Here is a 26,468-nt window from a genome sequence, read left to right on the forward strand (position 1 = left end):
ATTCATGTGACGATTCATGGAAGAAGTTGTCAAACTGCTGAGGTTTTGACCTCTACTAAGATAACCATGGCAAATGTTACAGATCACATAATTTGGCCGATCTTTTTTTATGTCAAAAAAGGACCAGGCTAGGCAAGGCTTAGAGGCCATGCGACCTGTTGATCCACCCCGAATAATGCTCAGAGGCAGAGTGGTGGCTGAGGATGCAGTTGTAGACGTGCTACCAGTGCTCCGACTGTGTCCAGGAAGGCGCCAGGTTACATCGACGTCGGTTGCATCCTCCTCCACCGCCTCTATTGACCTCCTCGAGTGTCTGACTGTGGGTTGACAGTAGGTGGGATCTAGAACTTCATCATCAATTGTTGTGTTTGCACTCCCCTCCCCCTCAGACCGAGTTTCTTCTTGCCCTGACCGAATATTTAAGTTGTCATCCCAATCGGGTATCTGCGTCTCATCTTCATCAGTATGTTCCTCATTGCCTATAACCACAGTTGTTGGAAAGGCAGCATTTTGGTAGCCAACAGTTTGCATTTTATGAAAGTCAACCTCCAAGCCATGTCATGCCCTTCTAAAAGCATGTATAACACAGCGAGGGGACTCCAACCACAGTCTCCCTCGTTGCCACTCACTGGGCCACACACACCCCACTTGACTGGCATCGGTTGAGCCCCCTTTTGAAAAAGAAAAAGATGCTTTGCATGAAGCACTCTCAAAAATACGCGTGCCTTTCCCGTCCCCTGGCTGACCCCGGGGAAGAAAAGTCCTCTGAGAGCCATGACTTGTTCATCTTGGTTCTTTTAGAAACACAGCGAGGGGACTCCAACCACAGTCTCCCTCGTTGCCACTCACTGGGCCACACACACCCCACTTGACTGGCATCGGTTGAGCCCCCTTTTGAAAAAGAAAAAGATGCTTTGCATGAAGCACTCTCAAAAATACGCGTGCCTTTCCCGTCCCCTGGCTGACCCCGGGGAAGAAAAGTCCTCTGAGAGCCATGACTTGTTCATCTTGGTTCTTTTAGAAACACAGCGAGGGGACTCCAACCACAGTCTCCCTCGTTGCCACTCACTGGGCCACACACACCCCACTTGACTGGCATCGGTTGAGCCCCCTTTTGAAAAAGAAAAAGATGCTTTGCATGAAGCACTCTCAAAAATACGCGTGCCTTTCCCGTCCCCTGGCTGACCCCGGGGAAGAAAAGTCCTCTGAGAGCCATGACTTGTTCATCTTGGTTCTTTTAGAAACACAGCGAGGGGACTCCAACCACAGTCTCCCTCGTTGCCACTCACTGGGCCACACACACCCCACTTGACTGGCATCGGTTGAGCCCCCTTTTGAAAAAGAAAAAGATGCTTTGCATGAAGCACTCTCAAAAATACGCGTGCCTTTCCCGTCCCCTGGCTGACCCCGGGGAAGAAAAGTCCTCTGAGAGCCATGACTTGTTCATCTTGGTTCTTTTAGAAACACAGCGAGGGGACTCCAACCACAGTCTCCCTCGTTGCCACTCACTGGGCCACACACACCCCACTTGACTGGCATCGGTTGAGCCCCCTTTTGAAAAAGAAAAAGATGCTTTGCATGAAGCACTCTCAAAAATACGCGTGCCTTTCCCGTCCCCTGGCTGACCCCGGGGAAGAAAAGTCCTCTGAGAGCCATGACTTGTTCATCTTGGTTCTTTTAGAAACACAGCGAGGGGACTCCAACCACAGTCTCCCTCGTTGCCACTCACTGGGCCACACACACCCCACTTGACTGGCATCGGTTGAGCCCCCTTTTGAAAAAGAAAAAGATGCTTTGCATGAAGCACTCTCAAAAATACGCGTGCCTTTCCCGTCCCCTGGCTGACCCCGGGGAAGAAAAGTCCTCTGAGAGCCATGACTTGTTCATCTTGGTTCTTTTAGAAACACAGCGAGGGGACTCCAACCACAGTCTCCCTCGTTGCCACTCACTGGGCCACACACACCCCACTTGACTGGCATCGGTTGAGCCCCCTTTTGAAAAAGAAAAAGATGCTTTGCATGAAGCACTCTCAAAAATACGCGTGCCTTTCCCATCCCCTGGCTGACCCCGGGGAAGAAAAGTCCTCTGAGAGCCATGACTTGTTCATCTTGGTTCTTTTAGAAACACAGCGAGGGGACTCCAACCACAGTCTCCCTCGTTGCCACTCACTGGGCCACACACACCCCACTTGACTGGCATCGGTTGAGCCCCCTTTTGAAAAAGAAAAAGATGCTTTGCATGAAGCACTCTCAAAAATACGCGTGCCTTTCCCGTCCCCTGGCTGACCCCGGGGAAGAAAAGTCCTCTGAGAGCCATGACTTGTTCATCTTGGTTCTTTTAGAAACACAGCGAGGGGACTCCAACCACAGTCTCCCTCGTTGCCACTCACTGGGCCACACACACCCCACTTGACTGGCATCGGTTGAGCCCCCTTTTGAAAAAGAAAAAGATGCTTTGCATGAAGCACTCTCAAAAATACGCGTGCCTTTCCCGTCCCCTGGCTGACCCCGGGGAAGAAAAGTCCTCTGAGAGCCATGACTTGTTCATCTTGGTTCTTTTAGAAACACAGCGAGGGGACTCCAACCACAGTCTCCCTCGTTGCCACTCACTGGGCCACACACACCCCACTTGACTGGCATCGGTTGAGCCCCCTTTTGAAAAAGAAAAAGATGCTTTGCATGAAGCACTCTCAAAAATACGCGTGCCTTTCCCGTCCCCTGGCTGACCCCGGGGAAGAAAAGTCCTCTGAGAGCCATGACTTGTTCATCTTGGTTCTTTTAGAAACACAGCGAGGGGACTCCAACCACAGTCTCCCTCGTTGCCACTCACTGGGCCACACACACCCCACTTGACTGGCATCGGTTGAGCCCCCTTTTGAAAAAGAAAAAGATGCTTTGCATGAAGCACTCTCAAAAATACGCGTGCCTTTCCCGTCCCCTGGCTGACCCCGGGGAAGAAAAGTCCTCTGAGAGCCATGACTTGTTCATCTTGGTTCTTTTAGAAACACAGCGAGGGGACTCCAACCACAGTCTCCCTCGTTGCCACTCACTGGGCCACACACACCCCACTTGACTGGCATCGGTTGAGCCCCCTTTTGAAAAAGAAAAAGATGCTTTGCATGAAGCACTCTCAAAAATACGCGTGCCTTTCCCGTCCCCTGGCTGACCCCGGGGAAGAAAAGTCCTCTGAGAGCCATGACTTGTTCATCTTGGTTCTTTTAGAAACACAGCGAGGGGACTCCAACCACAGTCTCCCTCGTTGCCACTCACTGGGCCACACACACCCCACTTGACTGGCATCGGTTGAGCCCCCTTTTGAAAAAGAAAAAGATGCTTTGCATGAAGCACTCTCAAAAATACGCGTGCCTTTCCCGTCCCCTGGCTGACCCCGGGGAAGAAAAGTCCTCTGAGAGCCATGACTTGTTCATCTTGGTTCTTTTAGAAACACAGCGAGGGGACTCCAACCACAGTCTCCCTCGTTGCCACTCACTGGGCCACACACACCCCACTTGACTGGCATCGGTTGAGCCCCCTTTTGAAAAAGAAAAAGATGCTTTGCATGAAGCACTCTCAAAAATACGCGTGCCTTTCCCGTCCCCTGGCTGACCCCGGGGAAGAAAAGTCCTCTGAGAGCCATGACTTGTTCATCTTGGTTCTTTTAGAAACACAGCGAGGGGACTCCAACCACAGTCTCCCTCGTTGCCACTCACTGGGCCACACACACCCCACTTGACTGGCATCGGTTGAGCCCCCTTTTGAAAAAGAAAAAGATGCTTTGCATGAAGCACTCTCAAAAATACGCGTGCCTTTCCCGTCCCCTGGCTGACCCCGGGGAAGAAAAGTCCTCTGAGAGCCATGACTTGTTCATCTTGGTTCTTTTAGAAACACAGCGAGGGGACTCCAACCACAGTCTCCCTCGTTGCCACTCACTGGGCCACACACACCCCACTTGACTGGCATCGGTTGAGCCCCCTTTTGAAAAAGAAAAAGATGCTTTGCATGAAGCACTCTCAAAAATACGCGTGCCTTTCCCGTCCCCTGGCTGACCCCGGGGAAGAAAAGTCCTCTGAGAGCCATGACTTGTTCATCTTGGTTCTTTTAGAAACACAGCGAGGGGACTCCAACCACAGTCTCCCTCGTTGCCACTCACTGGGCCACACACACCCCACTTGACTGGCATCGGTTGAGCCCCCTTTTGAAAAAGAAAAAGATGCTTTGCATGAAGCACTCTCAAAAATACGCGTGCCTTTCCCGTCCCCTGGCTGACCCCGGGGAAGAAAAGTCCTCTGAGAGCCATGACTTGTTCATCTTGGTTCTTTTAGAAACACAGCGAGGGGACTCCAACCACAGTCTCCCTCGTTGCCACTCACTGGGCCACACACACCCCACTTGACTGGCATCGGTTGAGCCCCCTTTTGAAAAAGAAAAAGATGCTTTGCATGAAGCACTCTCAAAAATACGCGTGCCTTTCCCGTCCCCTGGCTGACCCCGGGGAAGAAAAGTCCTCTGAGAGCCATGACTTGTTCATCTTGGTTCTTTTAGAAACACAGCGAGGGGACTCCAACCACAGTCTCCCTCGTTGCCACTCACTGGGCCACACACACCCCACTTGACTGGCATCGGTTGAGCCCCCTTTTGAAAAAGAAAAAGATGCTTTGCATGAAGCACTCTCAAAAATACGCGTGCCTTTCCCGTCCCCTGGCTGACCCCGGGGAAGAAAAGTCCTCTGAGAGCCATGACTTGTTCATCTTGGTTCTTTTAGAAACACAGCGAGGGGACTCCAACCACAGTCTCCCTCGTTGCCACTCACTGGGCCACACACACCCCACTTGACTGGCATCGGTTGAGCCCCCTTTTGAAAAAGAAAAAGATGCTTTGCATGAAGCACTCTCAAAAATACGCGTGCCTTTCCCGTCCCCTGGCTGACCCCGGGGAAGAAAAGTCCTCTGAGAGCCATGACTTGTTCATCTTGGTTCTTTTAGAAACACAGCGAGGGGACTCCAACCACAGTCTCCCTCGTTGCCACTCACTGGGCCACACACACCCCACTTGACTGGCATCGGTTGAGCCCCCTTTTGAAAAAGAAAAAGATGCTTTGCATGAAGCACTCTCAAAAATACGCGTGCCTTTCCCGTCCCCTGGCTGACCCCGGGGAAGAAAAGTCCTCTGAGAGCCATGACTTGTTCATCTTGGTTCTTTTAGAAACACAGCGAGGGGACTCCAACCACAGTCTCCCTCGTTGCCACTCACTGGGCCACACACACCCCACTTGACTGGCATCGGTTGAGCCCCCTTTTGAAAAAGAAAAAGATGCTTTGCATGAAGCACTCTCAAAAATACGCGTGCCTTTCCCGTCCCCTGGCTGACCCCGGGGAAGAAAAGTCCTCTGAGAGCCATGACTTGTTCATCTTGGTTCTTTTAGAAACACAGCGAGGGGACTCCAACCACAGTCTCCCTCGTTGCCACTCACTAGGCCACACACACCCCACTTGACTGGCATCGGTTGAGCCCCCTTTTGAAAAAGAAAAAGATGCTTTGCATGAAGCACTCTCAAAAATACGCGTGCCTTTCCCGTCCCCTGGCTGACCCCGGGGAAGAAAAGTCCTCTGAGAGCCATGACTTGTTCATCTTGGTTCTTTTAGAAACACAGCGAGGGGACTCCAACCACAGTCTCCCTCGTTGCCACTCACTGGGCCACACACACCCCACTTGACTGGCATCGGTTGAGCACCCTTTTGAAAAAGAAAAAGATGCTTTGCATGAAGCACTCTCAAAAATACGCGTGCCTTTCCCGTCCCCTGGCTGACCCCGGGGAAGAAAAGTCCTCTGAGAGCCATGACTTGTTCATCTTGGTTCTTTTAGAAACACAGCGAGGGGACTCCAACCACAGTCTCCCTCGTTGCCACTCACTGGGCCACACACACCCCACTTGACTGGCATCGGTTGAGCCCCCTTTTGAAAAAGAAAAAGATGCTTTGCATGAAGCACTCTCAAAAATACGCGTGCCTTTCCCGTCCCCTGGCTGACCCCGGGGAAGAAAAGTCCTCTGAGAGCCATGACTTGTTCATCTTGGTTCTTTTAGAAACACAGCGAGGTAACTCCAACCACAGTCTCCCTCGTTGCCACTCACTGGGCCACACACACCCCACTTGACTGGCATCGGTTGAGCCCCCTTTTGAAAAAGAAAAAGATGCTTTGCATGAAGCACTCTCAAAAATACGCGTGCCTTTCCCGTCCCCTGGCTGACCCCGGGGAAGAAAAGTCCTCTGAGAGCCATGACTTGTTCATCTTGGTTCTTTTAGAAACACAGCGAGGGGACTCCAACCACAGTCTCCCTCGTTGCCACTCACTGGGCCACACACACCCCACTTGACTGGCATCGGTTGAGCCCCCTTTTGAAAAAGAAAAAGATGCTTTGCATGAAGCACTCTCAAAAATACGCGTGCCTTTCCCGTCCCCTGGCTGACCCCGGGGAAGAAAAGTCCTCTGAGAGCCATGTCCACATTGTCAGTGGACAGACACGTGTGCTTATCTGCCAGCAGACCCACAGCAGCACTGAAGACAGGTTCCGAGAGAACGCTGGCTGCAGGACACGACAAGATCCCCAAGACGTACGTGGCGAGCTCAGGCAATTTATCAAGATTGGAAGCCAAGAATGAGCAGGGCTCAAGTTGCACAATAATGGCATGTTTCCTTGCATATACTCATATATCTGTGTGTCCTCCTCTTTTTCCTTGTCCAGCTCTTTTGTTTTCGCATGAGTATATGTCCTTGTCACTTTCCCATGTGTTGTGAGTTGTTTGTGACCTTTTGGACACCTTTGAGGGTGTTTTCTAGGTGTTTTTCTGTGTTTGTGATTGCCTGCCATTGTTTCCTATGCAGTTCGAGTTCGGTTCGTGGAACGTTCGACGAACCGAACTCGAACGGGAGGTCCGTTCGGCGAACCAACCTCGAGCCGAACCGCGACCGGTTCGCTCATCTCTAGTCCACATCTGAGGTGCACTTCCTCCTAATCCTCTGATATTGGTTTTTAGGAAAATTCAGCAACCATTTGTCATAGTGGTTGCTGGTGAAGTTGATGTAACCATTACTGTCCACTCTCTTAAAAAAGGTTTTTGTGTGGATAGAGTCACCGGTATGGAAAATGGTCAGATCAAGGAAATTAATGGCATCTTTCTCTACCGTGGGCGAAAAAGTTAAACCCCAGGTATTGCTCTCTATATTTTCTAGAAACCCCAAATAATTATTTTCAACATTGTCATAAATAATGAACAGATCATCAATGTACCTTTTGTAAGAAATCACATGTTTAAAAAGCTAATCCAATACCCGAGATAATGGGTCTTCCTGGGGGATTATTGAGGCTTTTGTGGATTTTAGGCAAGTGATAGTAGAACGCTAACCTGGGGGTTTTTATATCCAAAAATTTAAACTCATTCTTATTGAGGATCCCAGCCTCAGATGCTCCTTTAATTAAGGTACGATATTCAGAAATGGAATCCTGATATATAGTAATACCCACATTTTACACAATGACCCATACCTGAAAGAGGTGTTACCTACCCATCCAGGGATCACATTTCGTAGGGCATCCACTTTAAAGAACCAACTTGCGCCTAGCAGATTGAAAAATCATTGTAATCCTACCACTAATAATTTACTCATGGGTTCTTATAAATGCTATATGAAAAACTGCCTATGTTGCAGATCCATCCAGCACGGGAGGATCAATTTCGGTCTGACCATAGAGGGCACAGAATTTAGGATACAAGGACATTTGACATGTCAATCCGATTTTGTTATATATTTAATTGAGTGTGACTGTAATAAAAGGTATATAGGCAGAACGATACAAGCTCTACATAACAGAATAAACTCACACAGACATAATATAAAGGTGGGATTCATGCTCCATGGACTTTCTCGTCATACCACTCTATTTCATAATAAAAAAAATCCAGTTAAAGGTTACCCCTATAGAACAGATACCCCCATATATTCCCGATAGGATGGGACTTCTAAATAAAAAAGAAACCTACTGGATTTATAAGCTGAATACTTTAAAACCCCAAGTAAGTGTAAAGAGGAACTCCAGCAGCAAAGTCCGGTGGATGATAAAATCAAATTTCTTTATTGATTCACTTTAAAATACATAAAATATCCAGACAGGGTCCTATGCAAGAGAGGACGCGTTTCGAACCAGATGGTTCTTAGTCAGTTGAGAGACTGACTAAGAACCATCTGGTTCGAAACGCGTCCTCTCTTGCATAGGACCCTGTCTGGATATTTTATGTATTTTAAAATGAATCAATAAAGAAATTTGATTTTATCATCCACCGGACTTTGCTGCTGGAGTTCCTCTTTACACTTATTTGGATTGCCGGTTTTCCCTTCCGTGCACAAGTCCTGGATGCGGTGGTTCCCCTTTCGGCTATAGGTGAGCGGACATCGTACTTTTTCCTTGTTTCTGTTTAAATCCCCAAGGTCTAAATGAAATCACGGATTTATTCCACTAAAATCATGTCTAGCATCGATCTGTTTCTCCGGATGGTTTTATTATGATTTTAATTTATTTTTTCGTTTTTATAAGTCATTTCTATTTATATCACACCTATATCAGTGTGATTTTATTGTTATATTTTATGGTTGTTTTATGGTCCAGTACCATCAGGTCTATCGCTGTTTTTATTAATTATCATTGTATTTTTAGATATATTTATATAATATTTTTATAGCGTAGTTTTTAATATAATTGATATAATATATATGATATGGGTTTACACTCTTATTAATTGTTGTTTCAGAATGCATACTTTCCACTAATTTATTTATTTAGTTACTTATTTATTGATGGAGATGAGCGTATGGGTATACATACATATACACTAGTTTAAGTGACATATACATTCTTCCTTTTATGATTATATACCAGCACACTATCAGTTTTCAGGGTGATCTCATCCTTGATCTTGGTGTCTGTTCACTCCTCTGCGCCATGAAAATAGGGTGAAAAAAAAAATGTTCCCCTACTTATTGCTTATTTCTTTTTTTCATCTATATGTATTTGGTAGATAGTCACATGGTTTATTTTATATATTCATGGTCGATTTCAATTCTCAGTGTCTCCGTCCTTTTTTTCACTTTAATCTCCTCTTATCTATTAGTGTTCCCAGCACTCATCAACTGCTAGCGCCGTTTTTTCAGTGATCACTGCACGGATACTAATATGTAGGACTTACTACTTGTAAGCTTACTACGAGTCGGGAATCACGCAGGTGTGGTAGGTTGGTTCCCACGGTCCTGAACTCCTTTGACCCGCGAGCTCTTGATACAGACCTTCACGCAGGCGCAGTCACTCATTTTCCCACGCTCATGAACTTTGGTGAACTGCCTGTAGATTCTCATAGTCTGAAGCCCATCGGGAGGTTTTTTCATTTCTAAATTCCATGTTATCCTTGTCTTTCACTTGATCCTTCATTGTCACTATTTTAGTGAGTTTGTCTTTTCGTTTCTTGGTTAATGTGTCACACAGGGGTGGCTGCACTGGTTTATGCCTCCACTTTCCTATGTGTGGTGATCATTTGAACGCCAGACAGGAGTGGGTTCTTGATTCTCTTCTGTTGATTGCAGACTCATATATATGAAACACACATGTTGACATATATACACTATGGAATATACAAATTCATATATATTTTTATACATTTCACTGAACAAACACAGGTTTTTTGTTTTTTCAAAATGTATTATTTTTCTTTACCCAAATATGTGCATTCTGACTGACACTTGTGATTATGTGATACCAGTCATGTTTTAATTTTATTTGTAAAGATGCATTTAGTACATCAGCATGGACATTTTTTATACTGTTTCCTCCCGCCCTTTTTTTCAAGAAGGGGTGGTGTCATGATGTTATCTTGTCTATTTATCTACATGCTCGTGTCCACTAGGACAGATTTGATGTTTTGTCTCTCCTGACGGTCCTGAGGAAGGGGGCAGTAGCTCCTGAAACGCGTAGATCTGGATGAAATAAAGATGCATTAATCTAAACATCTGTTCCTGTGATCCTTTGGCGCAGTATCAAACACCCCTCTCTTTTGCTCTCTGTTATCAACCTTATGATATAGGAGGTGATACTGTATGTGGGCTTGCAGGGTTTATGTAGCAAAGGTAGTTTGTCCCTGGCTACCAGAAATATTTGAAGGGATTTAGACAACTTAAAGCCAAATATGCTAAATATTAACCAAGTATAAATAAACTCCTGATCTACCAAAAAGATGATGAAAGAAATATAAGCTAAAGGAAATTAATTACTTTGACATTTCACATTCTATATTGCACCACTCTAGCATTATTTGTTTTTTTCAGTGCTTGAGTGGAGTATTATCTAAGACTTTCACCACCTGTCATATACTTACCTTCTAGCAGTTTCATCTTCTACTAACAGTGCACTGGTCTTGTTTCGCCATTTTATAACTGTAAATTTTTTACTATATGCAAAATAGCAGTTGCACTCAAGTAAAGGGAAGGAGGAAAAACAAGAAAGTAGAGGGTGAACATTGGAAAATGAATATGCATTACTGCCAAAAAAACATGAAAACATTTTTTGAAAAAATATGAGTTACTTGGCAAATAAAGGTGCCAAATTTACTTTTGTCCAGAAACTAAGTCAAGGTGTAACTCTCATCTGGGTCCTACTCTAATTTCTATGCGTCTCTTGTCCAAACTGACCTTTTATATGGGCTAGAATAGAACCTGCAAAAGTAACTCATATTTTTAAAAAAAATATTTTCATGTTTTCTTGACAGTAATGCATGTTTATATTCCTGTGTTCACTATCTACATTCTTTTTTTTTCTCCTTCCCTTTACTTGAATGCAACTGCTATCTTGGATATTGTATATCATGTTCAGTATGCACCAGTTCAGACTATGAGATTAGATAGGGCCGGCAATATTTTCTAGTTTGTATTATGGAGTCATGTCCTTTGTTTGTGCATTCCTCCCAGTTATTTCAGGTGTTTTAATTTTCCTTTTGCAGGTTCTATTCTAGCCCATATAATAGTTAAGTTTGGACAAGCGAGGCATAGAAATTAGAGTAGGACCCAGATGAGAGTTTCACCTAGACATGGTACCTGGGCACAAGTAAATTTGGACACCTTTATTTGCTAAGTAACTCGTATTTGACGAAAAAATGTTTTTGTGTTTTCTTGGCAGTAATGAATGTTCATATTCAAATGTTCAACAACTACATTCTTGTTTTTTCTCCTGCCAGCGTACTCCAGTGTTTCATGGAGCACACCGGAGGTCACAACTCTATTAGAGGCTCATTTTGGCCTAGTTCTGGCTCTGGCTCTCATTGAGATGTATTGAGAGGTTGTGACATAACTTCTGATTTTTGCACGTAAAAAGTTACAAGGTAGTTATCCTCACCCTTCACATGTCAGTGATTGTGGTACATATGTGGCAGTTTTTATACGTACCAGAATAATGGACATACGCAGACCCATTAAGATCAATGGGTCTGCGCACACATCAGTGATTTCTGTCCATGTGTGCTGCACGAAGATGAGTCCATATTTTTCTAGCATCACTGATGTCCCATGGACCACAAAATAGTGTGGTCTGTGAAACACATACCAGAAAAATCACGTACATTTAAAATATAAAGCTTTGTAAACTCACCCATCTCAGGCGATGCTGTTTTCAGCCGCTGCTGTCTCTGTTTCCAAGCCAGCTAATTATGCTTATGCATATGCACTGCACAGCCAACCCAGAAGTATTTGAAGAGGGGAGACAGCGGTTGCCGGACACAGCATCAGATATAGGCACCACGGACAGCAAGAGCATGTTCAGATTAGCATAAATCCTTAATTCCATGTATTATCACGGATTTCACACGGAGAGCACACATGTGCCAAAATAGCGGCAAATGGAGGGACATACGCACCTTTATCACATCAGTGAAAAACTTGTGAAGGGAAATCCAGCGCAGAAAGGAAGGCACGCTTCAATGAAAATTTCCATGTCGTTTATTCCATGTGCACAAATTGTATACGGTGGGTACAGACAGCCCCTGGACAGGGAAAAAAAAGACTAGCAACACGTTTCGACCATATTACACAATCATAGACATGATGACATGACTAAGACAGTGTAATACGGTCGAAACGTGTCTCTTTTTTCCCCTGTTTAGGGGCTGTCTATATCCACCTTATACAATTTGTGCACATGAAATAAACCACATGGAAATTTCTTTCTTTCTGCGCTGGATTTCACTTCACATGTTTGCAGCTGCCCGACTGATTGTCCGTTCTGCGGAGAGAAGGCTAGGAGACTTGGAGTGGGTGAGCTGAATTCCTTTGTTATTGATTAGTGAAAAACGTGTGTGTTTTTCACTGACGTGTGAAGGGGCCTAAGAAAGGGGAGGTAAACAAGGATTAAATATTATGGACGGTTTAAAAACTGAGTATTATGTCTAAAGGGATTCTACTAGTGATGAGCGAGTACTAAAAAGCTCGGGTGCTCGAAGCTCGGGCCGAGCCTCCCAAGATACTCGTGTACTCGGCCCGAGCAACGAGCCCAATGTTATCCTATGGGAGACCCGAGTATTTTTGTGAAATGACCTCCCGGCAGCATGGAGAAACCCTAAAAATGTCACAAAAGTCTCAGAAGAGTGCTCAAATGACATGGCAACAGCATGGGGAAGACCCCTTGAAGCATTTATCACTCAAAAGTCACAGCTGTGAACAATTTTGTCCGCGTTTTACGCCATTTTTACGGACTCACCAGAAAACCTTCCAAAATGACCCCAAAATGATTTTTCATGGCGGAAATGTTAAGGGCACATACCCAATAGTGAGATAGAGCTGGTGTATGTTACTTTTTGAGATCAATACATGAAAGATTTTACGTGAAAACATTGTGTGGCACTCCGATGTCCCTGAGAAGAGACGTACATGAAGGCCTCTTGAGTCTAATGTGCCCATTTTGAGGAAGTGAGTCTTTGTAGTATTTTCCTTTGCCAGGGCAGTCCTAAATTGTGAGGTTCACCAATGCCCCTGCATACAGACGTGCATGAGGGCCTCAAAACATTAAGTGTCCATTGTCAGGAAGTGGGTGTATTATAGTATAGCCCTTAGGCAGGGCAGCCAAAAATTGGGAGGCTCCACATTGTCCCTGGGTAGAGACGTGCATGATGGCCTTTAAACCTGAAGTGCCCATTGTAAGGAAGTGGGTCTATTTCAGTATAGCCCTTTGCCAGGGCAGCCAAAAATTGGGAGGCTCCACATTGTCCCTGGGTAGAGACGTGCATGAGGGCCTCAAAACATTAAGTGTCCATTTTAAGGAAGTGGGTGTATTTCAGTATAGCCCTTAGGCAGGGCAGCCAAAAATTGGGAGGCTCCACATTGTCCCTGGATAGAGACGTGCATGATGGCCTTTAAACCTGAAGTGCCCATTGTAAGGAAGTGGGTCTATTTCAGTATAGCCCTTTGCCAGGGCAGCCAAAAATTGGGAGGCTCCACATTGTCCCTGGGTAGAGACGTGCATGAGGGCCTCAAAACATTAAGTGTCCATTGTCAGGAAGTGGGTGTATTATAGTATAGCCCTTAGGCAGGGCAGCCAAAAATTGGGAGGCTCCACATTGTCCCTGGGTAGAGACGTGCATGATGGCCTTTAAACCTGAAGTGCCCATTGTAAGGAAGTGGGTCTATTTCAGTATAGCCCTTTGCCAGGGCAGCCAAAAATTGGGAGGCTCCACATTGTCCCTGGGTAGAGACGTGCATGAGGGCCTCAAAACATTAAGTGTCCATTTTAAGGAAGTGGGTGTATTTCAGTATAGCCCTTAGGCAGGGCAGCCAAAAATTGGGAGGCTCCACATTGTCCCTGGATAGAGACGTGCATGATGGCCTTTAAACCTGAAGTGCCCATTGTAAGGAAGTGGGTCTATTTCAGTATAGCCCTTTGCCAGGGCAGCCAAAAATTGGGAGGCTCCACATTGTCCCTGGGTAGAGACGTGCATGAGGGCCTCAAAACATTAAGTGTCCATTTTAAGGAAGTGGGTGTATTATAGTATAGCCCTTAGGCAGGGCAGCCAAAAATTGGGAGGCTCCACATTGTCCCTGGATAGAGACGTGCATGATGGCCTTTAAACCTGAAGTGCCCATTGTAAGGAAGTGGGTCTATTTCAGTATAGCCCTTTGCCAGGGCAGCCAAAAATTGGGAGGCTCCACATTGTCCCTGGGTAGAGACGTGCATGAGGGCCTCAAAACATTAAGTGTCCATTTTAAGGAAGTGGGTGTATTATAGTATAGCCCTTAGGCAGGGCAGCCAAAAATTGGGAGGCTCCACATTGTCCCTGGATAGAGACGTGCATGATGGCCTTTAAACCTGAAGTGCCCATTGTAAGGAAGTGGGTCTATTTCAGTATAGCCCTTTGCCAGGGCAGCCAAAAATTGGGAGGCTCCACATTGTCCCTGGGTAGAGACGTGCATGAGGGCCTCAAAACATTAAGTGTCCATTTTAAGGAAGTGGGTGTATTATAGTATAGCCCTTAGGCAGGGCAGCCAAAAATTGGGAGGCTCCACATTGTCCCTGGATAGAGACGTGCATGATGGCCTTTAAACCTGAAGTGCCCATTGTAAGGAAGTGGGTCTATTTCAGTATAGCCCTTTGCCAGGGCAGCCAAAAATTGGGAGGCTCCACATTGTCCCTGGGTAGAGACGTGCATGAGGGCCTCAAAACATTAAGTGTCCATTTTAAGGAAGTGGGTGTATTATAGTATAGCCCTTAGGCAGGGCAGCCAAAAATTGGGAGGCTACACGTTGTCCCTGGGTAGAGACGTGCATGAGGGCCTCAAAACATTGTTCCCATTGCAAAGGAGCGGGTCTCCTGTCGTTGTAATGTCCATTCTGCAAATAATGGGCGAAAAAATTTACCACTGGGGGTATACCTGAAACAAAGACCTAACTATTGTAACGGTCATCATGATGGCGCATGAGGAGAAGGAGGAGCAGTCCAGCGATTATCCAAAGTCGAGAAGTGTACCCATGGGTGAGTGGAGGTACATGGCAAACTTTAAATTCCGCTCTCATTTGCTGGTGGTGTGGTGAAGTCTGGCCCAATCCAACCCTTGTTCATCTTTATCAGAGTCAGCCTGTCAGCATTTTCAGTTGACAGGCGGGTGCGTTTATCTGTAATGATTCCACCTGCGGCACTAAAAACACGCTCTGACAAAACGCTAGCAGCAGGGCAGGCCAGGACTTCCAAGGCGTAGAGAGCCAATTCATGCCACGTGTCCAGCTTGGATACCCAATAATTGTAAGGCACAGAGGAATGTCGGAGTACAGTTGTTCGATCTGCAAGGTACTCCTTCAGCATCTGGGCAAACTTAGGATTTCTTGTGGCACTACCCCGCACCTCAGGGGCTGTGGTACGTGAGGGGCTGAGAAAACTGTCCCACATCTTAAAGACTGTTCCCCTACCTCTGGCGGATTGGACTTGTGCCTCTCTCGGCTGTACGCCTCGGTTGTCCACTGATTCCTGACCTATGCCGCTAGCGTTTTGTGAGGGGAATGCTTTGCCTACTTCCGTGAGTATGGCCTTCCGAAACTGCTGCATTTTGGTTGACCTCTCATCCACGGGAATAAGAGACAAAAAGTTCTCCTTGTAGCGTGGGTCTAACAGTGTTACCAACCAGTAATGATTGTCGGCCAAGATGTTCTTAACGCGAGGGTCACGAGACAGGCAGCTTACCAAAAAGTCAGCCATGTGCGCCAGACTCTTAACAGCCAGGACTTCAGTAGCCTGACCAACAAGATGACTGAACATGCTGTCCTCCTCCTCCTCCTCCTCCTCCTCCTCCTCATCTACCCTGTCCTCTGGCCAGCCACGCTGAATCGAGGATATGACTGGTGTGCATGTCATATCCTCAATTTGGCCGGAGAGTTGCTCCATGTCTTCATCCTCCTCCTCGTCATAGTCCTCCACTGCACGTTGTGATGAGACGAGGCTGGGCTGTGTGTTATCACCCACACCCACTACTGTTTCTTGCTGCAACTCATCGCGCTCCGCCTGCAATGCATCATGTTTGTTTTTCAGCAGGGACCGTTTTAGAAGGCAGAGTAGCGGTATGGTGACGCTAATAATGGCGTCATCACCACTCACCATCTTGGTGGAGTCCTCAAAGTTTTGGAGGATGGTACATAGGTCTGACATCCATCTCCACTCCTCAGGTGTTATGTGTGGAGTTTGACCCATTTCCCGACGGCTTAGGTGATGCAGGTACTCAACAACTGCCCTCTTCTGCTCACATATCCTGACCAACATGTGCAGAGTTGAATTCCAACGCGTGGGGACATCACACACCAGTCTGTGAGCCGGAAGATGCAAACGGCGCTGAAAGCCGGCAAGGCCGGCTGAAGCAGTAGGTGACTTTCGAAAATGTGCAGACAGGCGGCGAACTTTTACCAGCAGATCAGACAGCTCTGGGTATGACTTTATAAACCGCTGAACCACGAGGTTGAGCACATGGGCCACGCATGGAACATGTGTCAGCTGGCCTCGCCTCAAAGCCGCCACCAGGTTCCGGCCATTGTCACAAACGACCTTTCCTGGCTTTAGGTTCAGAGGTGTGAGCCAGTGATCTGCCTGCTGTTTCAGAGCTGTCCACAGCTCTTCTGCATTGTGGGGTTTGTCACCTATGCAGATTAGCTTCAGCACAGCCTGTTGCCGCTTCGCCGAGGCAGTGCTGCAGTGCTTCCAGCTTGTGACTGGTGTGGAGGGCACAGTGGATGAGGATGCGCAGGAGGAGGAGGAGGCTGAAGAGCATGACATTCCGGAGCTGTAGAGTGTGGGTGAAACACTGACTGAGGTAGGGCCTGCAAACCTTGGTGTGGGAAGGACGTGTTCCGTCCCTCGCTCAGACTGGGTCCCAGCTTCCACAATATTAACCCAGTGTGCCGTCAACGAGATGTAGCGGCCTTGCCCACAAGCACTTGTCCACGTGTCTGTGGTTAGGTGGACTTTGGGTGAAACAGCGTTGTTCAGGGCACGTGTGATGTTTTGTGACACGTGGTTATGCAACGCGGGGACGGCACACCGGGAGAAATAGTGGCGGCTGGGGACCGAGTAACGTGGGACAGCTGCCGCCATCAGGTCACGGAATGCTTCTGTCTCCACCAGCCTAAAAGGCAACATTTCCAGCGCAAGCAGTCGCGAAATGTTAGCATTTAGAACTGTGGCATGTGGGGTGTTGGCAGTGTATTTGCGCCTGCGTTCAAAGGTTTGCTCAATGGATAACTGAACGCTGCGCTGGGACAAGGACGTGCTTGATGATGGTGTTCTTTCTGCGTAGGCAACTGCAGGTGCAGGAGTGGAGGAGGCTTGTTCGCAGGCAGCATGGACAGAGGATTGGCTCGCATGCACAACCAGCGAAGACGTAGCAGTGACATCAGCAAGCACTGCTCCTCGACTCTGTTGTACTTCCCACAAAGTCGGGTGCTTGGCTGACATGTGCCTGATCATGCTGGTGGTGGTCAGGCTGCTAGTTTTGGTACCCCTGCTGATGCTGGCACGGCAGGTGTTGCAAATGGCCTTTTTTGAATCATCTGGATCCAACTTAAAAAACTGCCAGACTCGTGAAGACCTAACATTTGTACAGGCACCTTGTGTCGTCGTGTTGTTACGGGGAACGGTTGCCTGACTTCTGCCTGGGGCCACCACCCTGCTTCTTACTGCCTGTTGTGATGCTACGCCTCCCTCCCCCTGTGCACTGCTGTCCTCGCTCTGCATATCCTCCTGCCAGGTTGGGTCAGTTACTGGATCATCCACCACGTCGTCTTCCTCTTCCGCACCCTGCTCCTCCTCCTGACTTGCTGACAATTGTGTCTCATCATCGTCCACCACTTGTTGAGACACGTTGCCAACTTCGTGAGAACGTGGCTGCTCAAATATTTGGCTATCTGTACAGACGATCTCCTCATGACCCACTTCAATATGAGCTGGCGAGAGGCCAGAATGTGTGAATGGAAACGTGAACAGCTCTTCCGAGTGTCCAAGTGTGGGATCATTAATGTCCGAGGAGGACGTGTACTCAGCCTGGTGGTAGGAAGGAGGATCAGGTTCAGAAATGTGCGGTGCAGTATCACGGCTACTGACACTTGACCGTGTGGAAGACAGAGTGTTTGTGGTGGTGCCAATCTGACTGGAAGCATTATCCGCTATCCAACTAACAACCTGTTGACACTGGTCTTGGTTCAAGAGCGGTGTACTGCTGCGGTCCCCAAGAATTTGGGACAGGACGTGCGAGCGACTAGATGTGGCCCTTTGTTGTGGCGAAATTAGAGCTTGCCCACGACCTCGGCCTCTGCCTGCACCACCATCACGTCCACTTCCTTGTTCCTTGCCAATGCCCTTGCGCATTTTGCAATGCTGTGCACTGCTGACGTGTATATTCACTACTTGTGCGTTATATCAAAGTTTCTGGAAATTGCACACAAGTGCACCTGTACGCTGCCACCAACAGGCACACACGTGCGGTTTTAAAAACCAAGCACGGACGCAATAATAACCTAACACAGGTTTTAGGAGCAAAAATTAAGAACTCTGACACTATCAGCCACTGCTGACTGACGTGTATTATACACTACACTTGTGCGTTATATAATAGTTTGGTAAACGCACACCAGTGCACCTGTACGCTGCCACCAACAGGCACACACGTGCGGTTTTAAAAACCAAGCACGGACGCAATAATAACCTAACACAGGTTTTAGGAGCAAAAATTAAGAACTCTGACACTATCAGCCACTGCTGACTGACGTGTATTATACACTACACTTGTGCGTTATATAATAGTTTGGTAAACGCACACCAGTGCACCTGTACGCTGCCACCAACAGGCACACACGTGCGGTTTTAAAAACCAAGCACGGACGCAATAATAACCTAACACAGGTTTTAGGAGCAAAAATTAAGAACTCTGACACTATCAGCCACTGCTGACTGACGTGTATTATACACTACACTTGTGCGTTATATAATAGTTTGGTAAACGCACACCAGTGCACCTGTACGCTGCCACCAACAGGCACACACGTGCGGTTTTAAAAACCAAGCACGGACGCAATAATAACCTAACACAGGTTTTAGGAGCAAAAATTAAGAACTCTGACACTATCAGCCACTGCTGACTGACGTGTATTATACACTACACTTGTGCGTTATATAATAGTTTGGTAAACGCACACCAGTGCACCTGTACGCTGCCACCAACAGGCACACACGTGCGGTTTTAAAAACCAAGCACGGACGCAATAATAACCTAACACAGGTTTTAGGAGCAAAAATTAAGAACTCTGACACTATCAGCCACTGCTGACTGACGTGTATTATACACTACACTTGTGCGTTATATAATAGTTTGGTAAACGCACACCAGTGCACCTGTACGCTGCCACCAACAGGCACACACGTGCGGTTTTAAAAACCAAGCACGGACGCAATAATAACCTAACACAGGTTTTAGGAGCAAAAATTAAGAACTCTGACACTATCAGCCACTGCTGACTGACGTGTATTATACACTACACTTGTGCGTTATATAATAGTTTGGTAAACGCACACCAGTGCACCTGTACGCTGCCACCAACAGGCACACACGTGCGGTTTTAAAAACCAAGCACGGACGCAATAATAACCTACTAACAGGTTTTTTTGGGGAGCGACAATTACAGTACAGACAAGTCAGACACTATCTGGACTGTTTTACACTGTGTACACCAGCCCCAGATATGAAGGCTGGTATACGGTCACCACTACCCTGCCTGCCTGCCTGCCTGTATACTGCTACAATAGTCCTGACAAGGACTCTTTTGGTCACTAGCCTGTATTCAGACCTGGCTATACCCTGCCTGTATATAGCAACAATAGTCCTGAGAAGGACTCTGCTACTGTACTCCGACCTGGCTATACCCTGCCTGCCTGTATACAACTAGAATAGTCCTGAGAAGGACTTTTGGTCACACTGTTTGCAGCCCTGCAACTGAAAAAGCTATAAAGGGCCGCAAAGCTTTCCCTGAATCAGCGACACTCTCCCTACACTCACTGTCAGAATAGCTGTGAGCAGAGCACAGCGCGCCGGCCGATATAAAGGCTCGGTGACGCTGTGCAGGCCGGCCAATCACTGCAATTCCACAACTAACAGGGCTGTGGCATTGCAGTGGTCTGCCAGCCAATCCCTGCATGAGGGCTGGCTCTCAAAAGAGCGCCAACATGCAGAAATGAAGACCACGAGTAAAGCACGAGTATCGCGAGATTACTCGGTCCCCGCCGAGCAGCCCGAGTACAGTGATACTCGTGCGAGTACCGAGTAGTGACAAGCATGCTCGCTCATCACTAGATTCTACATTTTTAATTTAACTGTGGACTCAATATGGATGTGAAAGATGTCTTAAATTAAGGGCAGTGTTTGATTATTTTTCACATGTAATTACACATTTAATTACAATTAATTAATGAATTAATTAATTAAAAGGGGAAATGTAAGTCATCAAACAACCATGTAAATGGATGGCACCGAGTGGATGCTTAAAATAAACATTTAAAGCAAGGCAGGTATCAGCAACTTTAGAGACGCTACTGATTTATAATATACATTCAAGAAGTTGCTGCAAAATCAATATTCTGTCCCAGAAGAGTTGCAGTTCTTAAAGAGTGTCAGACTTTTTCTATTTTTTTTAGTGTTTAAAGCCAATGATCTGGTGACCTGTGTTTAATGTGAACATAATTTCTATCACTAAATATTGACATCTGCTTTTTCTTCAAATCCTGTTCTGTTTCTCATCCAGATGTTGATAAAAATAATTTCAGAATATAAATGATTAAATAATAATTTCATAATAACAAAATTAGAGATAAGAGGATCTTTTAAAATTCAAATTCGTGAGCATCGCCAAATTCTCCCTAAAAATTTGATGTGCGGTGAATAAATTTGTACAAATATTGAAAAGCTTGTAATTCTTCTAAAATTACACATGGGTAGATGAGAGAGAAAGAACTCCACAATCTCATAAGAGCATACACGCTACAGAAAAGAAAGCGGTATGTCTCTCCTGGTCATAAAACCTTGCACTCTATAAGCGAGAGAGAAAAAGAGAGAGAAGGTCACTCACCATAAGGGCTTACATTCTACAGACAGGAAAGTGGTAAGTCTCTGCTGGTCATAAAACCTTGCACTTTACAAGCGAGAGAGAAAAAGAAAGAGGACCCCACTCACCATAAGACCTTACACTCTACAGATGAGAGAGATTCTGGAGATGGAAAATGACTCTGCCCTACCATTTAACAGGGAACCACTGATTGCAGATGGCCCAGGTACTTACTCTCACTATACAAGGTATGATAATCCGGTAAATATTACAGTGCAACCCGAAGGGTATTATGGGTAAGCCTTCATGACAACAAAAATTACATTTGCATTCTCATATGCTTCAGCAGTGATGTCAAATATTTTTTTTTCTACGAACCGCGAATTGATGTTAAAAAAATTTGCAAATTTAATAAAATTCAACTCAAACTCGATCCTCTGTGGATGGAGGCACTATTTTTTACTATAAACCCTATAAAGACTTTAGTAACTTGACTGTAATGACCATAAATTGTTTATTCTTACTACACATCTGCATATACTTGTGGCAAACAGTACAGCCTGTCATATCCTATCACTGTGTAGTATACACACCATTAGGTTTTGACTTTCTGATTTTCATTTCCAGTAATCAATGCATCACTACAAGTAAGCGATTCGCCTACTTACATTCACGTGCCATCGAGAGTTTCAGGTGCTTTTCTTAATGTTTAATGTTTAGCTGAGACTCTAGATGGCACGTGACTTTAAGCATGCAAATAACATTCGTGTGATCAGAGCAAGTGGATCCAAATCCTAACAGTATAAACACAACACAGTGCTTGCCAAAAATTTACTCAGGAGTAGAGATGAGCAGATCTATGAAAGTGTGGAAGTTCAGGTTCTGTGGTTAGAGTCAGACCGTGGTTAACATTCAGTTCGGGGCTCAGACTTGATCTGAACCCTACTGGAAATCAACAAAGATTGGACAGTTCAGTTCTCTATCCACATGCATTCAGCAATAAACAGAGTACTTTCAGGGAAGAAGGGCGAGTTATTTTTTATTTTTAATTTTTTGTACACTTTGCATCCAATAATGCTGATTTTACCCCCCCGTGTGAGACATTCAAATACTGTGAGTGGCTCGCAGTGGGCTGAGCACCGAGTGTACCACTTGATATAGTGGTTAGCATACGTAAAGCATCAGAATTGCAAATGTAGCACCTCTGAAGCCATCAGGAGCTACAAGGTACTGCATCCTGTCAAAGATGCAGGGCCTAACTCCAGGAACCTGGAAGACCAGTGCCGGTAACAGCAAAACACATTATAATCCCAGTTTTTCCCTGCCCCAAGGATTGATGACAAACTAGACTTGGACCCAGTGGATGGCCACCCAGGTGAGGAGCCGATCCAGTCCACTAGACAACAACCAGGTGAGAGGGGTCAGACATTGAGACAATGAGTTAGAATCTGTAAGTGGAAGTGAGAGGAAACCGACGTTACTGCACTGACGAGAGTGTGTGACGTGACCTGAGGACCCAGGCGTGTGGTTCCCGGAACCATAGCACTGACGGGGTACAGAATCCTAGGTCAGGAAAATGCTCCAAGCAGACCTAATAAAATCTGCATAGTGAGGGGACTATCCAGACCGTAAAGTCTCTGGGCATCAGCAGTGATGAGAGAACCAGGGACCGGAGCAGAACACTGACCCTGCAGGGTTCAAACTGCCCGCCATACCGACTAAAGACTGAGAGACTACAAGAAGAGGACCCCAAGATGCTCCAAGCCATGGGGACCCACCAACTAGTGAAGGGTGCAGGGGAAAGAAACCACCAGGTGACCAAACCGGGACTGAGACTAAGGGGACCAGTGGTAAAGACCAACCTTCCTCTGAGTACCAGCCACCAAACCACTGTGAGTAAAGAACCCAGTTACGCTGCAATCCCGTGTGTAGCCTACCTTCTTTCCACGCCTAACTCTATCACTTACCCTGCTGGGGCTTTGGCCCTACTTGCAGAGGTCCCAACATCCAGACTGCCACTAACACCAACCCCAGTGATGAGAAACTGTGCAGCGGCGGTTCCATCACCATAACCGCAAATCGCAAGTGGCGTCATGATACAAACTCTATAAACATTCCCCTGTACATAACCCCCCTTTTAAAAGCAATCCCAGGGTCACGGAGCAAGGCAACGGCCACCCAGTGAACTGTTCCCCGTATATGTACGGCCCAGGACCGAGTATCCCATAGCCCTGGGGGTAGGGGGACACAAAAACTGTTTTTTTTTGTAAAGTCCATGTTTGGTATGAACACCAAGCTTTACTGTTTGGGTTCACTCATCTCAGCAGTGTATAATCATTTTAACGAACATCACTGTATCAAGACATCAAGACCCAAATTGACGTCAGATTGCAGTGTGATAAAGAAAATAATACCATCAGAACTAAACATTACTAGCATATAAAGTAGAGAAATTACCAGCATACTGATCATTAACCAAAACCAGTGTACTGGGACTGATATTACAACCATACAGTGACTAGATAATGGTAATAGCAGTTCTACATCTGTGCTCTATAGACCTTTTATGCAGACGTTTCTGTTTTGTCTACAGATATTTATCAGTGATGATCTTGCTTCCTTTTTCTTTTCCATTTACCCCATTATTTGTCTCTGTGGAATATAACATACAGATATCTTTGGGTTATTGCTTTTCCAGCCCGCTCCACACATTAAACCACCTTTACTCAAAATATAGTGCTATAAACAGTGACTTTAACAGTAATAGCGGTAATAGCGCAGTTTCTGTGCCATATTCCGTAATAGTACTCCATTTTTATTCTTCACACAATAACAGTGCCCCCTCTGTGCCATCAAACAATAAAAATGTTTTCTTTGCACTTATCCATAGCAGTAATATTCCTCTGAGCCTCCGTACAGTTTTCCATAAATTAATGATCCCCCTGTGTGTTGAGCCTACTTATAATAAATGTTCACCTCTGACTCCTTAAAATAAAAATGACCCTTACCTCCTTATAATAAAAAAAATGCCCTGCCATGTGCTTTCTTCTTATAATAATGCCCCCAACACTTTCCTATAAAGATTCCCTATTGTGCCTCTATAATATCTCCCACTGCCTTCTGAATGTAATAATGCTGCAGTGTGTGCCTTATAATAATGCCCGCTCTCTTGCTCCTTATAATAATATCAATAAAATTCCAGTTTTGTAACTCATTAGAGTCCTAACTCCCTATAATAATGCCCACATTTTGCCTCCTTACTATAATGCCTTCATTTTGATTCTTTATACTAATAATCGACTAAGAATTAAAGTAAACTAATACTAGTGGTTTAACCCTTTAGTGACGGAGCTAATTTTCACCTTAATGACCAGACCAAATTTTGCAATTCTGACCAGTGTCACTTCATGAGGTTATAACTCTGGAACGCTTCAACGGATCCCGGTGATTCTGAGATTGTTTTTTCGTCACATATTGGACTTCATGTTAGTACCAAATTTAGGACAATATTTTTTGTGTTTATTTATGAAAAAAATTGAATATTGGCAAAAATTTTGAAAATTTAGCAATTTTCAACTTTTGAATTTTTATACCGTTAAACCAGAGATTTCTGTGACACAAAATAGTTAATAAATAACATTTCCACATGTCTACTTTACATCAGCACAATTTTGGAAACAAAATTTTTTTTTGTTAGGAAGTTAGAGGGGTTCAAAGTTTATCAGCAATTTCTCATTTTTACATCAAAATTTACAAAACCAGTTTTTTAGGGACCACATCACATTTGAAGTGACTTCAATAGGCCTAGATGACAGAAAATACCCAAAAGTGACACCATTCTAAAAACTGCACCCCCCAAAGTACTCAAAACCACATTCAAGAAGTTTATTAACCCTTCAGGTGCTTCACATGAACAAAAGCAATGTGGAATGAAAAAAAGCAAAAATTAAATTTTACCTAAAAATGTTGCTCTAACCCAAATTTATTCACTTTTAGAAGAAATAACACAACAAAATGGACCTCAAAACTTGTTCCTTACTTTCTTATGAGCGCGCCGATACCCCACATGTGGTCAGAAACCTCTGTTTGGACAAATGGGAGGGCTCGGAACAGAAGGAGCAATATTTGAATTTTGGAAAGCAAATTTGGCTGAAATAGATTGCGGGCACCATGTTGCATTTACAGGTCCGCTAAGGTACCTAAACAGCAGAAACCCCTCACAAGTGATGCCATTTTGGAAACTAGACCCCTCAAGGCTTCTATCTAGGGGTATAGTGAGCATTTTAGATCCACAGGTACTTCACAGATTTTGTTAACGTTACGTTGTCATATTGAAAATTTTAATAATTTTCTCAAAAATGTTGCTTTAGCATCAATTTTCTCACTTTTTCAAGAGGTAATTCCAAAAATTTGACCTCAAGGTTTGTTAACCACTTTTTTATGAGCGCGGTGATACCTCACATGTGGTCTGAAACCTTTGTTTGGACAAATGGGAGGGCTTGGAACGAAAGGAGCAATATTTGAATTTTAGAAAGGAAATTTGGCTGAAAAAGATTGCGGGCACCATGTCACATTTGGAGGACCCCTAAGGTACCTAAACAGCAGAAACCCCGCACAAGTGGCCCCATTTTGGAAACTAGGCCCCTCAAGGAATTTATCTAGATGTTTGGTGAGTACCCTGAACCCTCAGGTGCTTCACAGAATTTTATAACGTTGAGCCATGAAAAAAAAAAATAAAATTTTACCACAAAATTGTTATTTCAACCAGGTAGCTTTTTTTTTTACAAGAGTAAAAGGAAAAAATTCAGCATAACATTTATTGTGCAATTTCTCCTGAGTTTGGCGATACCTTATATGTGGTGGAAATCAACTGTTTGGGCGCATGGCAGGGCTCGGAAGGGAAGGAGTGCCATTTGACTGCAAAATTGGCTGGAATCAATAGCGGACGCCAGGTTGCATTTGGAGAGCCCCTGAGGTGCCTAAACAGTGGCGGTCCCCCACAAGTGACTTCATTCTGGAAACAAGACACCTCAAGGCTTTTATCAAGGTGTATAGTGAGCAGTATGAATCCACGAATACTTCACAGAATTTGATAAGCTTAGGTTGCCATATTGAAAATTTTCATTTTTTTCACAAAACTGTTGCTTTAGCATCAAATTTCTCACTTTTTCAAGAGACAACAACAAACCGTGGACCCCACAGGTTGTTATCCAATGTCTTATGAGCACAGGGATACCCCACATGTGGCCAAAAACCTCTGTTTGGATAAATGGGAGGGCTTGGAATGGAGGGAGTACCATTTGAATTCTGGAAAAGTTGAAA

This window comes from Anomaloglossus baeobatrachus, chromosome 2 (assembly GCF_048569485.1).
Source record: "Anomaloglossus baeobatrachus isolate aAnoBae1 chromosome 2, aAnoBae1.hap1, whole genome shotgun sequence".
Classification (NCBI taxonomy): domain Eukaryota; kingdom Metazoa; phylum Chordata; class Amphibia; order Anura; family Aromobatidae; genus Anomaloglossus; species Anomaloglossus baeobatrachus.